This window comes from Delphinapterus leucas, chromosome 18 (genome assembly GCF_059928025.1).
Source record: "Delphinapterus leucas isolate spDelLeu-1000000601 "Yukka" chromosome 18, BTC_Dleu_Yukka2, whole genome shotgun sequence".
Classification (NCBI taxonomy): Eukaryota; Metazoa; Chordata; class Mammalia; order Artiodactyla; family Monodontidae; genus Delphinapterus; species Delphinapterus leucas.
The window spans coordinates 32,756,537-32,780,744 of NC_143146.1; the positions used below are offsets into that span (position 1 = coordinate 32,756,537).

General features: G+C 36.8%; 1 protein-coding gene and 1 pseudogene across 8 annotated transcripts in view; both read right to left on the reverse strand.

Moving 5' to 3' along the window:
* The window catches only part of PIBF1 (progesterone immunomodulatory binding factor 1), a 226,777-nt gene that overhangs the window by 116,687 nt on the left and 85,882 nt on the right, over positions 1–24,208 (reverse strand). The window lies entirely within an intron of this gene.
* LOC111176309 (rab GDP dissociation inhibitor beta-like) lies at positions 6,974–20,501 on the reverse strand (annotated as a pseudogene).

Sequence of the window (24,208 nt, forward strand, 5' to 3'; positions counted from 1 at the left end):
AAACCTTTACAGACAAGCAAAAGCTGAGAGAGTTCAGCACCACCAAACCAGCTTTACAACAAATGCTAAAGGAACTTCTCTACACAAGAAACACAAGAGAAGGAAAAGACCTACAATAACGAACCCAAAACAATTAAGAAAATGGGAATAGGAATATACATATCGATAATTACCTTAAATATAAATGGAATAAATGCTCCCACCAAAAGACACAGATTGGCTGAATGGATAGAAAAACAAGACCCATATATATGCTGTCTACAAGAGACCCACTTCAGACCTAGAGACACATACAGACTGAAAGTAAGGGGATGGAAAAAGATATTTCATGCAAATGGAAACCAAAAGAAAGCTGGAGTAGCAATTCTCATATCAGACAAAATAGACTTTAAAATAAAGACTACTAGAAGAGACAAAAAAGGACACTACATAATGATCAAGGGATCGCTCCAAGAAGAAGATATAACAATTGTAAATATTTATGCACCCAACATAGGAGTACCTCAATACATAAGGCAAATACTAACAGTCATAAAAGGGGAATTCACCAGTAACACATTCATAGTAGGGGACTTTAATACCCCACTTTCACCAATGGACAGATCATCCAAAATGAAAATAAATAAGGAAACACAAGCTTTAAATGATACATTAAACAAGATGGACTTAATTGATATTTATAGGACATTCCATCCCAAAACAACAGAATACACATTTTTCTCAAGTGCTCATGGAACATTCTCCAGGATAGATCATATCTTGGGTCACAAATCAAGCCTTGGTAAATTTAAGAAAATTGAAATTGTATCAAGTATCTTTTCCGACCACAACGCTATGAGACTAGATATCAATTACAGGAAAAGATCTGTAAAAAATACAAACGCATGGAGGCTAAACAATACACTACTTAATAACGAAGTGATCACTGAAGAAATCAAAGAGGAAATCAAAAACTACCTAGAAACAAATGACAATGGAGACATGATGACCCAAAACCTATGGGATGCAGCAAAAGCAGTTCTAAGGGGGAAGTTTATAGCAATACAAGCCCACCTTAAGAAACAGGAAACATCTCGAATAAACAACTTAACCCTGCACCTAAAGCAATTAGAGAAAGAAGAACAAAAAACCCCCAAAGTTAGCAGAAGGAAAGATATCATAAAAATCAGATAAGAAATAAATGAAAAAGAAATGAAGGAAACGACAGCAAAGATCAATAAAACTAAAAGCTGGTTCTTTGAGAAGATAAACAAAATTGATAAAGCATTAGCCAGACTCATCAAGAAAAAAAGGGAGAAGACTCAAATCAATAGAATTACAAATGAAAAAGGAGAAGTAACAACTGACACTGCAGAAATACAAAAGATCATGAGAGATTACTGCAAGCAACTCTATGCCAACAAAATGGACAACCTGGAAGAAGTGGACAAATTCTTAGAAATGCACAACCTGCCAAGACTGAATCAGGAAGAAATAGAAAATATGAACAGACCAATCACAAGCACTGAAATTGAAACTGTGATTAACATTCTTCCAACAAACAAAAGCCCAGGACCAGATGGCTTCCAGGAGAATTCTATCAAATATTTAGAGAAGAGCTAACACCTATCCTTCTCAAACTCTTCCAAAATATAGCAGAGGGAGGAACACTCCCAAACTCATTCTACGAGGCCACCATCACCCTGATACCAAAACCAGACAAGGATGTCACAAAGAAAGAAAACTACAGGCCAATATCACTGAAGAACATAGATGCAAAAATTCTCAACAAAATACTAGCAAACAGAATCCAACAGCACATTAAAAGGATCATACACCATGATCAAGTGGGGTTCATTCCAGGGATGCAAGGATTCTTCAATGTATAACAATCAATGTGATAAACCATATTAACAAATTGAAGGAGAAAAACCATATGATCATCTCAATAGATGCAGAGAAAGCTTTTGACAAAATTCAACACCAATTTATAATAAAAACCCTGCAGAAAGTAGGCATAGACGGAGCTTTCCTCAACATAATAAAGGCCATATATGACAAACCCACAGCCAACATCATCCTCAATGGTGAAAAACCGAAACCATTTCCACTAAGATCAGGAACAAGACAAGGTTGCCCACTCTCACCACTCTTACTCAACATAGTTTGGGAAGTTTTATCCATAGCAATCAGAGAAGAAAAGAAAATAAAAGGAATCCAAATTGGAAAAGAAGAAGTAAAGCTGTCACTATTTGCAGATGACGTGATACTATACATAGAGAATCCTAAAGATGCTACCAGAAAACTACTAGAGCTAATTAAAGAATTTGGTAAAGTAGCAGGATACAAAATTAATGCACACAAATCTCTGGCATTCCTATACACTAATGATGAAAAATCTGAAAGTGAAATTAAGGAAACACTCCCATTTACCATTGCAACAAAAAGAATAAAATATCTGGGAATAAACCTACCTAAAGAGAAAAAAGACCTGTATGCAGAAAATTATAAGACACTGATGAAAGAAATTAAAGATGATACAAATAGATGGAGAGATATACCATGTTCTTGGATTGGAAGAATCAACATTGGGAAAATGACTCTACTACCCAAAGCAATCTATAAGTTCAATGCAATCCCTATCCAACTACCACTGGCATTTTTCATAGAACTAGAACAAAAAATTTCACAATTTGTATGGAAACACAAAACACCCCAAATAGCAAAAGCAAACTTGAGAAAGAAAGATGGAGCTGGAGGAATCAGGCTCCCTGACTTCAGACTATACTACAAAGCTACAGTAATCAAGCCAATATGGTACTGGCACAAAAACAGAAAGTTAGATTAATGGAACAGGATAGAAAGCCCAGAGATAAACCCACGCACATATGGACACCTTATGTTTGATATATGGACACCTTATCTTTGATAAAGGTGGCAGGAATGTACAGCGGAGAAAGGACAGCCTCTTCAATAAGTGGTGCTGGGAAAACTGGACACATACATGTAAAAGTATGAGATTAGATCACTCCCTAACACCATATACAAAAATAAGCTCAAAATGGATTAAAGACCTAAATGTAAGGCCAGAAACTGTCAAAGTGTTAGAGGAAAACATAGGCAGAACACTGTATGCTATAAATCACAGCAAGTTCGTTTTTGACCCACCTCCTAGAGAAATGGAAATAACAACAAAAATAAACAAATGGGACCTAATGAAACTTCAAAGGTTTTGCACAGCAAAGGAAACCATAAACAAGACCAAAAGACAACCCTCAGAATGGGAGAAAATATTTGCAAATGAAGCAGCTGACAAAGGATTAATCTCCAAAATTTATAAGCAGCTCATGCAGCTCAATAACAAAAAAACAAACAATCCAATCCAAAAATGGGCAGAAGACCTAAATAGACATTTCTCCAAAGAAGATATACAGACTGCCAACAAACACATGAAAGAATGCTCAACATCATTAATCATTAGAGAAATGCAAATCAAAACTACAATGAGATATCATCTCACACCAGTCAGAATGGCCATCATCAAAAAATCTAGAAACAATAAATGCTGGAGAGGGTGTGGAGAAAAGGGAACACTCTTGCACTGCTGGTGGGAATGTGAATTGGTACAGCCACTATGGAGAACAGTATGGAGGTTCCTTAAAAAACGACAAATAGAACTACCATATGACCCAGCAATCCCACTACTGGGCATATACCCTGAGAAAACCATAATTCAAAATGAGTCATGTACCAAAATGTTCATTGCAGCTCTATTTACAATAGCCAGGAGATGGAAACAACCTAAGTGTCCATCATCGGATGAATGGATAAAGAAGATGTGGCACATATATACAATGGAATATTACTCAGCCATAAAAAGAAACGAAATCGAGCTATTTGTAATGAGGTGGATAGACCTAGAGTCTGTCATACGGAGTGAAGTTAAGTCAGAAAGAGAAAGACAAATACTGTATGCTAACACATATATATGGAATTTAAGAAAAAAAAATGTCATGAAGAACCTAGGGGTAAGACAGGAATAAAGACACAGACCTACTAGAGAATGGACTTGAGGATATGGGGAGGGGGAAGGATAAGCTGTGAAAAGTGAGAGAGGCGTGGACATATATACACTACCAAACGTAAGGTAGACAGCTAGTGGGAAGCAGCCGCAAAGCACCGGGAGATCAGCTCGGTGCTTTGTGACCGCCTGGAGGGGTGGGATAGGGACGGTGGGAGGGTGGGAGACACAAGAGGGAAGAGATATGGGAACATATGTATATGTATAACTGATTCACTTTGTTATACAGCAGAAACTAACACACCATTGTAAAGCAATTATACTCCAATAAAGATGTAAAAAAAAAAAAAAACAAAAAAACCCAAAACCCTATCATTGACCTGCTTAAGTGGCACTATCAAACAAATTTATTTTGATTGAGATTAATAGTCACTAATGTCGAAAGTTACAAATTCGTTAAAGTTCAATGCTAATGTAATTTAAAATGTTTTCATCAGTGATATGTTAGTTCACACTATGACATTTGTATTCTAATGAAATCGTACTAAATATGAAAAATATATATACCCATAACAATTGAGAAAATGGTAACAGGAACATACATATCAATAATTACCTTAAATGTGAATGGATTAAATGCTCCAACCAAAAGACACAGGCTCATTGAATGGATTCAAAATGAAGACCCATATATATGCTGTCTACAGGAGACCCACTTGAGACCTAGGGACATATACAGACTGAAGGTGAGGGGATGGAAAAAGATATTCCGTGCAAATGGAAATCAAAAGAAAGCTGGAGTAGCAATACTCATCAGATAAAATAGACTTGAAAATAAAGAATGTTACAAGAGACAAGGAAGGACACTACATAATGATCAAGGGATCAATCCAAGGAGAAGATATAACAATTATAAATATATATGCACCCAACATAGGAACACCTCAATACATAAGGCAACTGCTAACAGCTATAAAAGAGGAAATCGACAGTAACACAATAATAGTGGGGAACTTTAACACCTCACTTGCACCAATGGACAGATCATCCAGACAGAAAATTAATAAGGAAACACAGCTTTAAATGACACAATAGGCCAAATAGATTTAATTGATTTTTATAGGACATTCCATCCAAAAACAGCAGATTACACTTTCTTCTCAAGCATACACAGAACATTCTTCAGGATAGACCACATCTTGAATCACAAAATCAAGCCTCGGTAATTTAGGAAAACTGAAATCGTATCAAGCACCTTTTCCTACCACAACACTATGAGATTAGAAATCAATTACAGGGAAAAAAACGTAAAAAACACAAACACGTGTAGGCTAAACAATGTGTTACTATATAACCAAAAGATCACTGAAGAAATCAAAGAGGAAATCAAAAAAATACCTAGAGACAAACGACAATGAAAACAGGATGATCCAAAGCCTATGGGATGCAGCAAAGGCAGTTCTAAGAGGGAAGTTTATAGCAATACAAGTCTACCTCAAGAAACAAGAAAAATCTCAAGTAAACAATCTAACATTAGAAAAATAATAACAAAAAAACCCCAAAGTTAACAGAAGGAAAGAAATAATAAAGATCAGAGCAGAAGTAAGTGAAATAGAAACAAAGTAAACAATAGCAAAGGTCAATAAAACTAAAAGCTGGTTCTTTGAGAAGATAAACAAAATAGATAAACCTTTAGCCAGTCTCATCAAGAAAAAGAGGGAGAGTACTCAAGTCAATAAAATTAGAAATGAAAAAGGAGTTACAACAGACACTGCAGAAATACAAAGCATCATAAGAGACTACTACAAGCAACTCTATGCTAATAAAACGGACTACCTGCAAGAAATGGACAGACCAATCACAAGTAACGAAATTGATGCTGTGATTAAAAATCTTCCAACAAACAAAAGTCCAGGACCAGATGGCTTCACTGATGAATTCTATCAAACATTTAGAGAAGAGCTAACACCCATCCTTCTCAAACTCTTCCAAAAAATTGCAGAGGAAGGAACACTCCCAAACTCATTCTATGAGGCCACCATCACCCTGCTACCAAAACCAGACAAAGATACTACAAAAAAAGAAAATTACAGACCAATATCACTGATGAATATAGATGCAAAATCCCTCAACAAAATACTAGCAAACAGAATCCAACAGCACATTAAAAGGATCATACACCATGATCAAGAGGGATTTATCCCAGGGATGCAAGGATTCTTCAATATATGCAAATCAATCAATGTGATACACCATATCAACAAATTGAAGAAGAAAAACCATATGATCATCTCAATAGATGCAGAAAAAGCTTTTGACAAAATTCAATGCCATTTATGATAAAAACCCTCCAGAAAGTGGGCACAGAGGGAACCTACCCCAACATAATAAAGGCCATATATGACAAACCCACAGCAAACATCATTCTCAATGGTGAAGAACTGAAACCATTTCCTCTAAGATCAGAAACAAGACAAGGATGTCCACTGTCACCACTATTATTCAACATAGTTTTGGAGGTCCTAGCCGTGGCAATCAGAGAAGAAAAAGAAATAAAAGGAATACAAATTGGAAAAGAAGAAGTAAAACTGTCACTGTTTGCAGATGACATGATACTATACATAGAGAATCCTAAAGGTGCCACCAGAAAACTACTAGAGCTAATCAATGAATTTGGTAAAGTTGCAGGATACAAAATTAATGCACGGGGCTTCCATGGTGGCACAATGGTTAAGAATCCACCTGCCAATGCAGGGGACATGGGTTCAAGCCCTGATCCAGGAAGATGCCATATGCCGCAGAGTATCTAAGCCCGTGTGCCACAACTACTGAGCCTGCGCTCTAGAGCCCCTGAGCCACAACTACTGAGCTTGCATGCCACAACTACTGAAGCCCGTGTGCCTAGAGCCCGTGCTCTGCAACAAGAGATGCCACTGCAATGAGAAGACCCTGCACTGCAATGAAGAGTAGCCCCTGCTCACCGCAACTAGAGAAAGCCCACACACAGCAACAAAGACCACATGCAGTCAAAAATAAATTAAAAAAAATCAATGCACAGAAATCTCTTGCATTCCTATACACTAACAATGAAAGATCAGAAAGAGAAATTAAGGAAACAATCCCATTCACCACTGCAATGAGAAGAATAAAATACCTAGGAATAAACCTACCTAAGCAGGTAAAAGACCTGTACTCAGAAAACTATAAGACACTGATGAAAGAAATCAAAGATGACACAAACAGATGGAGAGCTTGGATTACCATGTTCTTGGATTGGAAGAATCAACATTGTGAAAATGTGTATACTACTCAAAGTAATCTACAGATTGAATGCAATTCCTATCAAATTACCAGTGGCATTTTTTACAGAACTAGAACAAAAAATATTAAAATTTGTATGGAGACACTAAAGACCCCAAATAGCCAAAGCAGTCTTGAGGGGAAAAAACCGAGCTGGGGGAATCAGACTCCCTGACTTCAGACTATACTACAAAGCTACAGTAATCAAGACAATACGGTACTGGCACAAAAACAGAAACATAGATCAATGGAACAGGATAGAAAGCCCAGAGATAAACCCACAAACCTATGGTCAACTAATCTATGACAAAGGAGGCAAGGATATACAATGCAGAAAAGACAGCAGCTTCAGTAACTGGTGCTGGGAAAACTGAACAGGCACATGTAGAAGAATGAAATTAGAACACTCCCGAACACCATACACAAAAATAAACTCAGAATGGATTAGAGACCTAAATGTAAGGCTGGACACTATAAAATTCTTAGAGGAAAACATAGGAAGAACACTCTGACATAAATCACAGCAAGATTTTTCTTTTTGATCCAACTCCTAGAGTAATGGAAATAAAAACAAAAATAAACAAATGGGACCTAATGAAACTTAAAAGACTGCAAAGCAAAGGAAACTACAAACAAGACCAAAAGACAGCCCTCAGAATGGGAGAAAATATTTGCAAACGAATCAACAGACAAAGGATTAATCTCAAAAATATATAAACAGCTCATGCAGCTCAATATTAAAAAAACAAACAACCCAATCCAAAAATGGGCAGAAGACCTAAATACACATTTCTCCAAAGAAGACATACAGATGGCCTTGAAGCACATGAAAAGCTGCTCAACATCACTAATTATTAGAGAAATGCAAATCAAAACTACAATGAGGTATCACCTCACACCAGTGAGAATGGGCATCATCAGAAAATCTACAAACAACAAATGCTGGAGACGGTATGGAGAAAAGGGAATCCTCTTGCACTGTTGGTGGGAATGTAAATGGATACAGCCACTATGGAGAACAGTACGGAGGTTTCTTAAAAAACTAAAAATAGATTTACCATATGACCCAGCAATCCCAGTACCAGGCATATACCCAGAGAAAACCATAAGTCAGAAAGACACATGCACCTCAATGTTCATTGCAGCACTATTTACAATAGCCAGGTCACAGAAGCAACCTAAATGCCATCGACAGACAAATGGATAAAGAAGATGTGGTACATATATACAATGGAATATTTGTCATAAAAAGGAATGAAATTGGGTCATTTGTAGAGACCTGGATGGATCTAGATTCTGTCATACAGAGTGAAGTAAATCAGAAATAGAAAAACAAATATCGTATATTAACGCATATACGTGGAACTTAGAAAAATGGTACAGATGAGCCAGTCTGCAGGGCAGAGATAGAGACACAGATGTAGGGAACAAACGTATGGACACCAAGGGGGGAAAGCAGCGGGGTGGTGGGGGTGGTGGTGGGATGAATTGGGAGATTGGGATTGACATGTATACGCTGATGTGTATAAAATTGATGACTAATAAGAACCTGCTGTATAAAAAAAAAAAAAGCAGTGAAGATGACTTGTTTTGGAAAACTATTTTAATTGTTTTAATTAAAAAAGTGCCTCAAGTGATATTGAAGATTCATGTAATGAGACTGAAGCATTCTTTTACATAATGTAATTTTAAATATTTACATATAACTAAATCAAGCAAGGATTTAAAGCCAGACTGTGTGGGTCCACACCGTCCCCCTTTCTACCTATGTCTCAGTTTCCATAGCTATAAAATGTGAATAATTATAGTAATATCATCATGTTATGAGGATTAAATGAACTAATATTAGTAAAATGCTTACAACTGCTGGTACAGTAAACACTAAGTATTTATTGAATGAAATTAAATACTCAAGATTGCCAGACACTTTTTATAAAAATTAAAAAAAGAAGGGCTGTCATGGGTAAAATGATAGGTGACCTTACATGCTTTCCTGGCCAAGCAGTTCCATTTTTCAATCTGGCCTACATGTCTCATCATGTTTCATATGAACCATAAGATGTTCTAATTACTTGAAATATAGAAATTTTGGAAGAATAGAACTTGATTTTTTTTTCCAGTTAGTAGAATGTTATCCTTACCAAGACACAGAACTATGTCTTCAAAGTCAAATAATTTTTCATTTGCCCAGCTAAAGAGATGCACTGGGAAAAGCATGCTGATATCCAGGAAGCAGTCCACAAACGGTGACCCGCCTACTCAGACCTGGGAATGGCCGCAGAGAAGGAGGTGGATAATGACCACTGCTACTTGTGGAAGCTCCTGAAAAGCTGGCGTAAATGCTTTAGATGAGGAATCAGCAAACTTCTTCTGTAAAGGTCCAGGAGCAAAAACTTTAGGCTTTGTGCAGTTGTAGCATGAAAGGAGGCATAGATGATCCATAAGCGAATGTGTGTACTGTGTTCCAATAACACTTTATTTATGGACACTAACATTTGAATTTCATAATTTTCAAATGTCATGACATATTCTGATTTTTTTCTAATAATTAAAGAATATAAAAACCATTTTTAGCTTGCAGGCTGTGCTATAACAGATGGCAGGCTAGATTTGGTTTGGCTCTGATTTGAATTGTCAACCTCTGATTAGAAGCTCTGGAACATTACTGACAACATGCTAACCAAGTCCATGACCTGGCTCTTAACTGCTGCTTGGAATAAACTTATTCATATCTATTAGACTATTATATTCTCTGCACTGGGTGTTCCAAAAATTGCTGTCTTTTATTAAGACATTCAGAGCCCTCTTCACTCTCCTTTGATGACTTCCTCTTTACTAAGATCAGTTATCTATCCAGCAAAGGTTTCTTCTGTTTCCCAACTTTCAACTACTTTTTGTCTGACGCTCCCACCCCGGCCATAAAGTAGAGAAATAAATTTGAATACTGGCGCAACCACCCATTGGCTATACCTTTTTTAATCACTCAAAGAAACCCAGCTTTATTGGGATGTAATTTACATACATAAAGTTCACCAATTTTGAGCATATGAGTTTCAACAAATGTTTATAGTCATATAACCATGGCCACGATCATGATACAGAACATTTCCATCAAACCCCCAAATTCTCTGTGCTACTTTGAAGTCAATATTTTTAACCTAGCTACCTCTGGCTCTTGGTGACTGACCATCTGTCATTAGTTCTGTCTTTTCTAGTGTGTCACAAAAATGAAATCAAACAGTATGTAGCCTTTTGTAACTCCCTTCTTTCATTCAACATAATGCGTTTTAAAAGATTCACCCATGTTATTGTATGTTGAGTAGTTGGTTTCTTTTTCTTGCTGAGTAGTTTTACATAGTATGAATATACCAAAATTTGTTCATTCATTCACTATCTGATGAGTATTTGGGTTGTTTTCAGTTTTGGACCATGATGATAAGGCTGCTATAAACATTTACAGACAGGTCCTGTGTGGACACATGTTTTTATTTCTCTTGGGTAAATAACCAGAAGCAGGACTGCTGAATCACATAGTAAGTTAATGTTTAACTTTATAAAAAACTGCCAAACTGTTTTCCAAAGTGACTGTACTGTTCTACATTTGTACCAGCAATGTATGGATACTCCAGCTAATCCACAATCTTGTCAACATCTGGTAACAATAGTGTTTTAAAACGTAGCCATTCTAGATTGTAGAATTCTGGTTGTCGTGGTATTTAACTGTGGTTTTCGTTTTCATTTTCCTGATGACTGATGATGTTGAGCATCTCTTCTTTTGCTTATTGGTTATTTGCATTTCTTCCTTCATGAAATGTCTATTCAAACCTTGGACACCGCCCCCCCCCTTTTTTTAAAAAATTGGAATGCTTATCTTAAGTTGTAAGCATTCTGGATACAAGTCCATTATTAGATACATTTTTGGCAAATATTTTCCCCAAGTCTGTGTCTTGCCTTTTCCTTTTTTATCAGAAGCGCAAAAATTTCTTTTTTGATGAAGTCCAATTTAACAAGTGTTTTCTTCATGCTTCACTCTGTGTCCTATTTATGTACTCTTTGATAAACCCAAGGTTAATAAGATTTTTCTCTTATGTTTTTTTTTCTAGTTTTTGTCCTTATATTTAGATCTATGAATGATTATAAATTAATTTTTATATTTTGTTTGAGGTAAGGGTTGAGGTATAGTATTTTTGCATATGGATATCAAAACATTCTAGCATGTTGTTGAAAAGACTATGTAATTCCTTATTGAATTATCCTGGTACTTTCATCTCTTAAAAATTATTTTGGATAGGGCTTCCCTGGTGGCGCAGTGGTTGAGAGTCCGCCTGCCGGTGCAGGGGACACGGGTTCGTGCCCTGGTCCGGGAAGATCCCACATGCCGCAGAGCGGCTGGGCCCGTGAACCATGGCTGCTGAGCCTGCGCATCTGGAGCCTGTCCTCCGCAACGGGAGAGGCCACAACAGTGAGAGGCCCGCGTACCGCAAAAAAAAAAAATATTTTGGATATTCTGGGTCCTGTACATTTCCATATAAATTTTAGGTTATTTTCTCATTTTCTACAAAATACCTGCTGAGTTTTTCATCATGATTGCACTGAATCTATTCATCACTTTGGGGACAACTGACACTTTAGCAATATTCAGTGTTCCAATCTATGAACGTGATGTGTCTCTCTACTTATTTAGGTCTACCTTACTTTTTCTCAGCAGTATTTACTAGTTTTCAGTGTCGTGTACTTGCTTCATATTTTGTTAATTTAATCCTTAAATACTTAGTATTTTTGATGCTATTACAGATAGTATTAAAAAACTTTTAATTTTCAAAATTTTCAACTGCTTATTGCTAGTATACAGAAATACAATTGACTTTTTTCATGATGACCCTGTATTCTGTAATCTTGCTAAAGTTACATTAGTTTAATTGCTTGCTTGTAGACTTCAGCTATGACATTTTAAGAAAACAACCTCCTTCAGCCTTAATTTCCTCACTTAAAAAGATTAGCATTTGTGAGAAATAACAGAAATTGAGAAAAAAATTAATCAAGGAAGGAAAAAAAACTCTCAAAGCATTTGGCACAGTATCTAACCCACAGAAAGTATTTAGCACTTATTAAATCTCTTCCCAAACTTCACAGTTCTTAGTACAAGTTTCAGCAATGTTGACGTGTCCAAAATTTTTATCTTATAGGCCTGATCTTTCTCCCAGGCTTGAGTTCCTTAGTCCCATTTATTTACCATATTTTTATTATGTCAATGGTGTGTTAGAACTTCAAGTACAAGTCCTAAATCAATATCATAACCTTCATTCATCTATGAATCACCTCTGCTTTCAGAAAGTCTTATTTCTGTATGAAATCATTGTCAACTCCACTATCCAAACTTTTGTAGGAACCACTGATAACTGCCCCAAACATACCTTCAAATCTAGTCAGTTACTGAGTCCTTAATAACCACGATAGCTACTGTTTAATGTTGATTATGTGACAAACTCTATGCCAAACACTAATTTAGTCTTCACAACAATTCTATGAGTTAAGTTACTATTACTGTCTTCATTTTATAGATGAGGAAACTGAGACACAGAGGTTAAATATCTTTCCTAAAGCATGCACCCAGTAACAATAGAGCCAGTATCATAAGCCAGGCAATCTACGTCCAGAAACAGTAATCTGAAACATAAATTATATTGCCTCTAACGTGTGCAGACCGTAGGATCCACTTGTTTGTGAAGATAGTGGCATTGGGTACTATTAGAGAATATTTGGGGAAATCCAAGAAATATTTAATGCTCCATTAAATGCATTAATGCACCCTCAGCATGATGTTCTTGAAAAAGACAGGTGCAAAGAGGCCAGGAGCAAATGGGAAATAAAATTATGACTATGTTATTTGCTGGGCTCATAGTGAAAACCCCAATTCAGAGGTCTCTGGTAGATGTGGATGGAGAATGAGATAGGTTTAAGAGCCCATTAAGCCCCAGTCCCATCTTAACACGGGCTAGCTTCTGAAGACTATATACATCAGCGCATATATACTGCCAAAGGCTGAAAATTGCAAGTGATCTCCAACCCTGTTTTTCTAGTCACAGGAAAAGAGGAAGCGGAAGAGCAAGCTGTCCTGATTTTGACCTTTTTGCTAGAGACTACCCAACTAGAAACATGGCCCGAACAATGTCTTGGAATAGGATCCAAACATAGTAGAAATTTCTTTTCTCTAGGAAAGGGAGCGTGGTGAGTAGAGAGCAGGGTAGAAAAATCTCCAAAAGTCACCATCCCCCAGCTGTATTTCTAAAACCAATTTTCCCATCTATTCCCTATGCCATCACACCAATTGAGGCCATGGTTACATGTCACCTGAGCTTCAGGTGCTCCTATTCATGGTATCTTGAATTACTCTGAATATATATATGTAGAAGTATATATAATATATATATATATATAAAATATGTCTATATAGATATATTACCGCCAAGTTAATTCTCTAAAATGATTTTTATCACAATACCCCTCATTGCTCACTGAAGAAATATAAGCTCTTTATTCTGACATTTCAGGCCTACCAGAATATGAAATTATTTATATTCTCTACCTAACTGTACACTCCAAATCAGTTGACTGAATTATCTGCTGTTTCCTGACAATTCTTTACTTTTTTTTTCTCCTACATTTAGGAAGGTTTATAAAGTTTTGGGACTGCCCTTCTCTCAGATCTGCATATCACAATTCATACTTCAGATGCTTGTTTCATAGACCACCTCCTCTAAAAGGTCATTCCCGATACTCCTTTAAAATAGATAGGGACATTCATAGACCAGTATTGACTCCTTAAGATAGAGAACATTTTGCTTTAAAATATAAATATATATATACATTTATTCTTTCTGCTCTTTGGAAACAAAAATCATATTTTAAGTTTTTTTTCTTCTACAGTGTTATGCACAAAGGTTCAATGTATATTGAGTTGAATACTTTCTAGCCCAGCATAAGAAAAATTCAGAGAGAGATTTTACCTCCCTATTACTGTTATCATAGTTCACACTCCACCAAAGAGAAATCTGAGCACAGCATAACGTATTTTTCTCCACATTCTCCTCTGAAACTATGGGGAGAGATATGTTTCTCTTCTGCTTTCTGAGGTTCATTGTAAAGTACGGAGTTCATGATGTTGGCTCCCATTTAAAATAAAAGGAAATAAGGCAAGCAGTGTTAAACATTTGGAATTGACAGGAAGGAAGCCTTAAGTTCATCCGCATATTAAAGAAACGAGGGAGGCAGAGAACATTTCATAGAATTGTGCAATGGATACTCAAATTCTCACAGGGAAGAGGCAGTCACGGCAATTAATTTCCATTAGGTTCTATTTTAAAATGGTCAAGGAAAATGAGTTTAGCTGTATGGAATTTTACTTTAGGTACAATTATGTAGGTATAAATTTGTAACACCTATCAGATAGTATTGGCAACTAAAAATTCTTAGAAGTGTTTATAAAATTATATATATATATATATATTTATTTATTTTTTTTTTGCGGTACGCGGGCCTCTCACTGTTGTGGCCTCTCCCGTTGCGGAGCACAGGCTCTGGACGTGCAGGCTCAGTGGCCATGGCTCACGGGCCCAGCCGCTCCGCGGCATGTGGGATCATCCCAGACCAGGGCACGAACCCGTGTCCCCTGCTTCGGCAGGCGGATTCTCAACCACTGCACCACCAGGGAAGCCCTATCGTAATTTTTATAAATAAAATTCATAAAAAGCAAGAAGTTAGATACCTTTTTCATAGTTCTATTCAAATGAACCCCAAGAATTACTATTGCTGTTCTTTTTATTGAAAGCTTATAAAAAGTTTGAGCCATTAGTTCAACATTTCTCTAGTGCTCTCTATCATCAAAGACATATGTATGGTTTAAGAAGTCATAAACTTTAGCTATGTCTTGGTATACCTTAATTTGTAAATGTAGTGCTTAAAATTTGTGGGATGAGAACTGGTACATAAGCCTGCAGAAAGGTTGTTAGAGCTTACAATTTCTTATAAGTGTAATGCTTAATATCTAAGGGAGCTATTGATAGTGGTGGGCAAGGGGTGGTTTCTATAATGAAAAGAGGCATTATTTACTATATTGGATAACACATATAAATGTAGAGTAGCTAGCAACATGGAAAACTGGCTAAAAAACTGTTTTCCTTTAGAAGCATTCAGTTCATAGTTTTAATTTTCAAAAATTAGAGACCAACACTTTAGTTAAACAACCTGATTTATATTTTACAAGTGCTATTTGGGGTCCAAAAAATGCTTACTATATACAAATGATTGAATTTAATAACACATTTCCCATTTAAACATGTTGACTTATTTCTGGATCAATGCACAGTTTAACCAATGGCAAAAGTTGAGAAGTGAGTAAGAACAGACATGTCCTGTGGTAGCAACATACAGAACATTCCATTCTCATAAATGACAGGCTATTAACCATACCTTGATTTTCCTGTAAACTACTTTAAAAAACAATTTCAAAGCTAACATTTCATTGTCATTTACAGGTATATGAGTTCCTTTACAGGTTTACATATGGACAGTCTATCTGACTAGAATGATCTGGGTGCACCCTTGCCTGGAGGCTGGGAGATGCATTCTTTTGGGCATTTTCCATCTGTGATTTTGGACAAAAGGAATTTTAGAAATGGTAGGCATCATCACATTTGGAGTATCTATGAATATTCTAGCTAATAGAAGTTCATATTTGGGGTCCCAGTGAATTAGGAGGAAACATCTGAATTCTAATAATAGGTATGTGGATGTCAGTTAAGTTTCACTGTTTGAAGACCCATTAACTCATTTCCTACTTTTAACAAATACACAGATTAGACTTTTCATTTGTAAAATAAAAACACATTGCCTTTAAGCTAAAAAGATCCATTTAAAAAATACATGGATATATATTTTAAAACTCACAACAATGCAAGGGAAATCCCAACAGTAAATTACTAATAATTAAAATAAACAGTAAGTTGAGGAAAGGGATCCCTTCTTCAGAGAGCCTTGTAACAAGTCCAGTTATCCATCTGCATGAAATAGTTTTACTAGATTGTGTCAGAGACTGCTCCTAACCCTTTATCTTTATCGTACTGAATAGAGAACAGAGACAACTGAACTTTAAAAGTCAATTAACTGGATGATGAGAACAAATAATAATAGTTAACATTTACTGAGAACTTAAAACTGTATAATAAATATCATTTAGTTTTGTGATGCACAGTATTATGTAAAATATCAGTTACGTTTTCTTCTTTCATTTACAAGTAAGACACTTTAATGGATAAAAGGAATTGAGAATATTCTCACATCTGGTAACAATGATTTCTGGAATTTCTTCATATCTAGTAACAATGATTTCTACAGAAGGAGAAACTAAATGATCACATATCTGGCATATGCCATAGAAATAAACAGGTTACACATACATTTATTAAAACCAGGAAGGGCTAAAAGTTTGCTGATTGAAAAAAATAAGTAGAACAAAAATAAAACGTGAAAGTCATTATATTATTAAAGCATTCAAGATCTTACTTATTGAATCTTAAATAGAGTAAAGCAAAATTCAATCGCTATATAGAAGAAAGCAATTATACGGTCCAAACGAAGTTAATATAGCTTAGCTTAAAGCTAGAGTTTTACACTGTTTCTGTTGAAAACGTCCAACTCTATTTCTTTAACCCTTAATGTCATTGCCATGATGTTCTTAAAATATGTTACTAAAAGTCATGTAGGATGTCTTTTAATTCATAATAAATATGCCACAACATTATATGGTACAGAGTCTAGAATCTTTAAGGTGCCATTTGCTCAAGAGCAAGTAATTTGCTAAATGTCAAGTTAGTAGGTTGAAAAGATAATCTAACTTTATAGAATTTTAATAACTCCTAAAATTCGCTGATACCTTAAAAAGTTCTGGTTGGATAACTTAAAAATAAAATCATATTCCGATTGGAGGATCTGAATAAATACTAATTCAAATGACTTAAAAGGCATATGGAGTGGGTTGAATGGTGGTCCCTCCCCAAAATATATGTCCATGTTCTAATCCCTAGGACCTGTAAATATTACCTGACACGGAAAAAGGTTTTTTGTAGATGTGATTAAATTAAATACCTTGAGAAGAAGAGCCTGTCCTGGGTTATTTGGGTGGGTCCTGAATGCAATCACATATGTCCTTATAAAACACATACACGGGAGAAGGTGATGTGAAGACGGGGGCAGAGACTGGAGGTGATGTGGCCATAAGCCAAGGAAAGCAAGGAATGCCTGGAACCCCAGAAGATGGAAGAAGCAGAGAACAGATTGCCCCTAGAGCTTGTGGAGGGAGCATGGCCCTACAGACACCCTGGTTTCAGACTTCTGGCCTCCAGACTATGAGAGAATAAATTTCTGTTGTTTTAAGTCACCAAGTATGTGGTAATTTATTATGGCAACCATAGGAAATTAATACAGTATCATTGTGAATTTTGTTGTTGTTGTTTTGTTTTGGTTTCCAGAGTTCGGCTTCATTTTGCAGTACAGAAATCATTCGGAGCCACTGTGAGACAGACATCGTTGAAGCAGAGGCTCTGTCAAATAAATACTGCGTTGCAGTTTGGTCCATTGAAGAAGTCACACCTGGGACACAAAAGAAGCTCTACATTTACCTGCTTTATGATAGGTTTCTCTTCCCTCTGCTCTCATCAATTTTATTAGGTTAAAACACTGCACAGAGGCTTCCTCCAAAATGACTCTCAAAGTCTGGAGTTTGGTTAGAATTGGAGGCCCACATAAACCAAGCTTGTGGCTGTGCTGCCTGGGCACTGTTATAACACGTGATGTAAATGAAAAGGGGTGGGGAGGAATGAGGGATGCTATCCCTGATTATGGAACATTCGATTCTGAATCTCCTTAATGCCCAGAGGACAGATGGCACGCAAACTGTACTGACCCAGCTCTCGAGCAGCAGAAGCTCATAACTGTAAAGGTTACACTGATTAAAAGATTCAAATACTATATCAAGTTCTCTGTATCAGTACGACGTTTTAAAACTGATTCTTCACTAGAAAAAATAAGCTGGTATCGGTTAAATTGAACAGAATGTGGGAACCTGCCAATTCTGAAGAGTCACTCCATGAAAACAAGTTAATATATGATATTAGAAAGGGGAGGAATATTTACTGGTATGGTGCTCTGCAATCTCTCAGTTTTGATTACAAAAGCAGGCCTTACAATATTGATTTCATACAATATGCATCATTTGCCAAATTTTAAGTTTGTCCTAATTAGTTGGCAACATGTACTACTGTCAGTCTTCCCCATACATGTCATTTTTCTTCTGCTTCATTTCCTCAAAGTCAAACTCAGATCCCATCATCCTCTTATAGATGCCCTTAATGTCATCACAGGTCACCTCAAAGTGAGTTGTTGCATCATATGTACAGGTTATAAAGATCTGGCCCTCTGTTCCCAAATCTTTTGGTACAAGGAAGTCACTGATACTAACGAATTTCTGCTCAGTTGGTTCCAAGAGTTCCAGAGCTGGTCTGACTTCTTTCTCGGGTTCCTTGGTCTCCACCGTTGTGCTAGCGATGGCAATGTACTTGCCCTGTGCTGCCACATTGTGTGCGGAGGAGATCATGCAGACATAGATATCTGACTTCTGGTTGACTTCGTTCTGTGGAATAATGATCTGGCAGGAGCTGGCGTTGTTGGTGTTCTTGATGGGGTGGCTGACGATCCAGATGACTCTGATCACCTGGCCCAATTTTCTTTTCTTTTTTTTTAATAGTTATTTATTTGGCTGTGTTGGGTCTTAGCTGTGGCACGTGGGATCTTCTCTGTGGCATGCAGGATCCTTTGCTGCAGTGCATGGGCTTCTCTCTAGTTGTGGCACATGGGCTCAGTAATTGTGGTGCTCAGGTTCTCTAGTTGTGGCGTTCGGGCTCCAGAGAGTGTAGGCTCAGGCTCAGTAGTTGCGGCGCGCGGGCTTAGTTGCCCCACGTCATGTGGGATCCTAGTTCCCTGACCAGGGATCTAACTTGCATCCCCTGTATTGGAAGGTGAATTCTTGACCACTGGACCACCAGGGAAGTCTCTGGCCTGCTTTCTCTACTCGATCAAAGATGATGGAGTAGCTGGGATCACAGGTGAGCTTCTTACAGCGAGCAATCTCTCCTTCAGATTTTACACCAATCACTTTTCCATTTTGCATAATGATTTCTTCAATTGGTTTATTCAGCACGTATGTACCTCCGTAAATAGCACTTAGCTGTGAAAATCCGGTGGCAGTTATCCAAGGCTGTAGAGTGGATGAAGGTATGGGCTTTTGCCATATCTTGCCAAAGACTCACTGTAAAGTTTAATCCTGTTAATGGTTTCACCACATGGTTGATATAAACAGTCATCAGTTCTGTAAAGTGCCAGCGCATGACCAGTAAAACCTATAACATCTTGGCCCAAGTCAGATTTCTTATACACCTCTCTCATTGCCATCTTCCTAGGATCAACGCCCTCAAAAGTTCTAGGATCGTTCCCATCAAAGTTGGCAACATACACCAGGAATTTTCTGAATCGACGTTTTTCAAACGCCCCATTAGGCTAGATGCCAGAGCTTCTGCTTCAGTGGAAGGAGCCTTGTAGATCTTTCCTCCTTTACAAACAAAGCTCCCTTCAATCACTTGGAAATCCAGATAGCGAATGACCTGTGTAAAAAGCAGCATCTTAACCAGCTGACCATTTGCCATAAGGAACTTGGGAATGAAGTCAACATTCCAGTCTCTTCCTCTCCCCATTGATGCCGGTGGTGCTCCGGGTATTTTAAATCTTTTGTATAAATCTTCCAGTGGTGTTACAGATGATGCACTCTCTCCTCCCTAATATGCGTTTCTATCCATGTGAAGAACTTTCTTTCCATTCACTGACATTATACCTGACAGGATACATTCCATCAGGCCGGTGCCCAGCATGATCATGTACTCCTCATTCACGGAGGGGCTGGGTGCAGACTGAAGCCCAGAGAAAGGAGAAGGCGTAGCACTCCAGGGGTCGGGGGCTAGGCGGCCACCCTGAGGAGGCGGGCGGAAGCGCTCAGGCCGGGCCAGCCCGAGGGAAAAGTGAAGCAGGAGCAGAGAGAAAATGGAGCTGGCGAAGAGGGAGCCAGCTGCCACCTCAGACGAGAAGAGAAGAGCCTGTTGTTTTTAATATGCATACTGGAGAGCAAAAGATGTACCTATTGATGTTGTTTAACATCACACATGTTGTGCTTCATATGCTGTTTACTGTTTACTGATGGAAGGACACAACTGTGTGGCAGAACGAACAACTTGGATGGGAACAAAGAGAACGTGTATCTACTTTTAGCCCTGCTCCTAGTAAGTGTAACTCAGGACAAGTCAGATAACCTCTTAGGATTTTGTTTCCTCATCTGCTAAATGGGTGGACTGTTTTCAATAACCTCTAAGTTTTTCCCAACTCTAAACTTTTGGGAATCTTTAAAGTGTTACGGACTTCCCTGGTGGTGCAGTGGTTAAGAATCTGCCTGCCAATGCAGGGGACACGGGTTCGATCTCTGGTCTGGGAAGATCCCATATGCCGCGGAGCAACTAAGCCTGTGCGCCACAACTACTGAGCCCACGTGCCGCAACTACTGAGCCCGTGTGCTGCAACTACTGAAGCCCATGTGGCTAGCAGGCCGTGCTCCACAACAAGAAGCCACCGCAATGAGAAGTCCATGCACTGCAATGAAGAGTAGCCCCTGCCCACCGCAACTAGAGAAAGCTCACACGCAGCAACGAAGACCCAACGCAGCCAAAAACAATAAATTAAATTAAATACAAAATAAAGTGTTAAAAAGAGTAAGGCACAGTGTAAACATCATTATGATAAAAATTAAGATATTAAAATCGTTAACAATGGACAGCTTGGTCAACTGAAATCTGCCAGAAGATTCATAAGATTTACAGGATTGCATAAATTTATAAAAGGTAATTATTAAATACTTATTAAGAGTTGGCAATATGTAAAATTCTCCAAAAAGTATTAGCTTTTACAAACATTCATGTAGCACCAGTTATATGTCCAGAAATGTATTAGGCTCCATGCACTATAATAGAAAAAAAGCCTGAATGGTTTATAGAAACTAAACTACTACCTATTATATGGGTATTAAAAAAGTTAACACACAAAAGTGCTAGGCATAGTAAGAGATCAATAAATATTAACTTTATTATCTAGAATAAATCTTATTTTTTCTTAAGTATCTTCTATCAATAAAAAGAAACTTATACTACAACTTTTTAATATAATATTAAGAGGGTTTATGTAGTAACAAAATTTTTAAAAGCTTAACTATCTGATTTTTATTCATGGCAACCATTTTTTTATTCCTCAAAACATACACTTCCAATCAATCCTGTTTCCTTTTTACTGAAAGAACTTTTCATAATGACTGCAGTACTGAAGTATAATTTAGAAGCAGTCTCTAAAACTGGAAGTAACGTTCATCTAAATATGCCTGCCAAGTTTAAAAATGTATTAGGAGTTAAATTGAAACATGTTGAAAATGACTCATTGTGGACCAGAATACACACTGTAGGAAATAAGAGCTCATTTACAAGTGGGAGAAATACACTCACACTTCAACTGTGGTAATTCTCTGGACTTTCCTTCCAGTAAACATCATATTTTAAAATAATCGTGGAAAATATCTTACTTTTAACTGAAGTTTTTATGAGTTGATTTAGTCAGCTGGCATTCCAATATTTTACACATCTTTTTTTGGACGTGGATATATTTACCAAATGTAAATCTATGAAAATTTCCCCCTCAGCAACAGAGCAGCAGCCTATAAAGAAAGCTGTACAAACACACACACACACACACACACACACACACACTCTGTGATTCAATTCATATGCATAATGACTGACCACCTATGACTCTGGATTTCTAAGAAAGCATCTTAAAAAATGTGCAGATATATAATAAAGTGTTTTCTTTCATTTACAAACACAACGTTATTGATCAATCACCAGGAGGACATGTACTTGAGTTCTTTTTCTAGTAATACTTAGATATTTGTACTGATTCTATCTACTCTCTCTGCTTGTGACCCAAAATTACACATTTCTGAGGAAGCTGGCTAGATTTAGAAAAGATCATAGTCCCCACTCATCCCCCTCCACCCACCTTTGCAAAAAAAAAAAAAAAAGAAAAAAAAAAGGTCTGCAAGGTGAATGGACCTGAAACCTTGATCTCACTACCACACATTCTCTCTAAGCTAATTAATAAGCCACATACTGAACTGTATCTTTGATATAACTTTAATGTGACCCTTAAGCTGAATTCAGTGAAAAAGTGCTTATGAATTAACAACATGATTCCAGTTTGTTTAAATTTTCTGAGCTTTATTTCCTATTTCATCAATTATTTATTGATCAGGAAGTGTAGTAAACAGTTCATTATAGTAACTGTTGGCACCCCCCTTTATCTAGGAATTTTATCTAGAAACTATCCCTACCCTCAAACCATGTTTTAAATGATCCCTGGCAACAGTGAGCAGTCTGGGTGTGGGCTGTAAGTGGGACAATCAGCACTTTCCCTGTGGCAAATTCGACGCATAAATGCTCTGGAGCATTTCGTTGTGCATATATAGTCATGACAAAGGGAGTCTCAAGATCCTGAATTATTAAAACAAATTTTAATAAATATTTATTGCAGAAGAGTTTTAGATCCTATGTTATTTTTCATTTTTTCATCTTAATACATCCAGAGTCACTTATTATTGTGAAAAGAATATAGTTTTTGACCCAAACTGTATTTCTTTTCTTATATAATAGTGAGTTCATCACATTTACAACTGCTGTCAGAAAAGACACAATTGGTCGTCTGCTGTCTTAAGAAATTATATTTTCTGTGTTTTGCTTCTTTGTTGTTTGCTTTGTTATCTATCTTTTGTTATAAGGTCTGTGCTTTCTTTTTTCTTCCCTTTCCTCTGGCAATATACACAGGATATCATCTGTTTACAGTTTAATTAATGTTTTGTTTCCTGACTAATATGTTTAAATAGATATTTCTTGATAAAACCACTAATTCTTATGAAGTTTGAGGAAATTATAATTATACAATATTAAGTATATTATATACACACTATTTCCTCTTACCATCAATTCTCTAATTTTAGTTGCAAGTTGCTATTTTTGCCTCTACTTATGTTAAATTATTATTTTTATGTTGTAATTTACCCAAAACAATTATGATTACAATGTGTTTTGAAAGCAGAATGACAATAGTTACTGAGATTTAATTTTACATTAAATATTCACTGCCAGTTCTTTTATACCTTGACATCTCAATTCATGAGTTCTTTTTTTTTCTTTTTAATGAGTCCTTTGATTCTTCGGTTAGTGAGGTTACCATTCCAAGTAGGTTTTTCAGGAATGCCACGTGGGTAAGAGGCTTCCTGAGTCCTCACATGACTAGTGAGTTTTCATCACTCAGGAGGCAGAAAATGTCACCCCTCACATAGTCTCACTTACCTGAATCACACTCTTGTTTTATTTCTCTCAAATAATTGTTACTTTCTAAAATTATCTTCTTTATTTTGTCGTTTATTTATATGTGTTGATTTACATCATAGGAACGTAAATTCCACTGAGACAGAGACCACTGTTAAACCTTCAACCCCAGTGTTAAAGTGCTTGCTTAAAGCAGGTTGTTCATAAATACTGCTAGATGAATAAATAAAGTATAAAGTTATGGAGGAGAAACTTAAGCTCAACCTGCAATTTTTCCTTAGCAAATGACTTACTTATCCAGCCCAGATGCTTCTAATAATGTTCCTTTAATGTTCATATTCAATAACTTCAATTGGATTTAATACATTGCTATTTCCCATCC